Source organism: Cyprinodon variegatus, unplaced genomic scaffold (assembly GCF_000732505.1).
Source record: "Cyprinodon variegatus isolate N-32 unplaced genomic scaffold, C_variegatus-1.0 Scaffold1472, whole genome shotgun sequence".
NCBI classification, from domain to species: Eukaryota; Metazoa; Chordata; class Actinopteri; order Cyprinodontiformes; family Cyprinodontidae; genus Cyprinodon; species Cyprinodon variegatus.
Window position 1 is genome coordinate 69,593 of NW_015151925.1, and position 1,374 is coordinate 70,966.

The window sequence follows — 1,374 nt, forward strand, 5'->3', positions numbered from 1 at the left end:
GTTGTTCAACCTTCATCATTTCTCAAGTTGTGAAACAAAAGAAAGAAAGGATAAAACAGGTTAAAGTTAGAAATTATCAGCAACTATCATACTGTTGGAAATGATAAGTTTTACCATTACCTTGGAAATGTAGTACTTTGTGATTGGTCAGAGAAGCCAGTAGCTCTCTAAGAACTGTTTTGTAGATCTGTTCTAAGTTTTCTTTTGTGGTTGTTTCTGCAGCTTGTTGATGTCCCCCTTTACCGGTGTCAACCTTTGGTTTTGCATTGTAATGTGAAGATTTATGACGTTCATCTGGGGGTTCTGGTTTTCGTTCTCTCAAGTCATTAATTCCTTCATCTTGGTGAACCACTGGGGAACTGAATCTGTGTCTGTTTCTGGTCCTGTTCTTTGTTTGAAGGTTTAAGATTCTAAGCTTGCTTTGAAATCTATCTGATTTGAGACGTATTTCCCAAACAAGCTAAGCATATCTGCAAGTTTCCTGCATAGAAAGGTTCTCTATCCTGCAATGCATTGCTACATCATATCGTACACTTTTATGTAGATGTTGAATTAACAATGCTTTAAATGTGTGATCTTCTTCGTCTCAAAAAGTAATATTCTCTAGGTGTATCATGTTCTCCTTGGAGAACTTAAGACACCTCGAGCTTTGCTAATGTCGGTTCTCTGTAACCAGAATATTCTTCTCTTAAGGTTTGACAAAGAACTGAATAACTTTCTCTGATTTTTGGATGAAGAGATTTTATGAAAACATGGACGCTTCTAGCTGTTGTTTTCCAAATCAGCTTTAATTTCTCACGAGAAGAAGGAAATGGCAAGTATTTTAGACAGTGCTCAACTTCTTGCAAATATTCAGTTATGTTAGGGTTAGGGTTAGTGGGTCAAAAATGACATTGTCTTTGGCCAAGGATTCAATTTGTTGAATACTGTAGTCACTCGGTTGCCCTGGCCCATCAGGAAGGTGGTTCTGCTCGTAAATTGGTGGGGAATTTTGAGCTAACCTTTGATGACAAGGGAGACTGATTCTCTTTAGAGCTTTTCAAGCTGTGAACTTTGGCACTTGATGCTCGGTCAATGGAATGGGAAACAGAGTAGGGGTTGCATAGCTGTCCTTTGCAAAATGTTAAACTGCTTGACTTTACAAAGTGATCTAATTGTTTCTCTCTGACACTACTTTGACTTTGAACATCTTCAGAGCTATTTTGTGTTAACTCAGAATTTAAAGACTTTGGCCCCGTCCACACGAAGACGAACCCTGGCCTAAACACACAAATGTTTCACCAAACCAGCCTCTCATCCATACGAAGCCGGCGTTTCGGGGGTCTGTAAACGATCTTTTTTTTATTCAGCCTTCAGAGTGGGAAGATTTCGAAA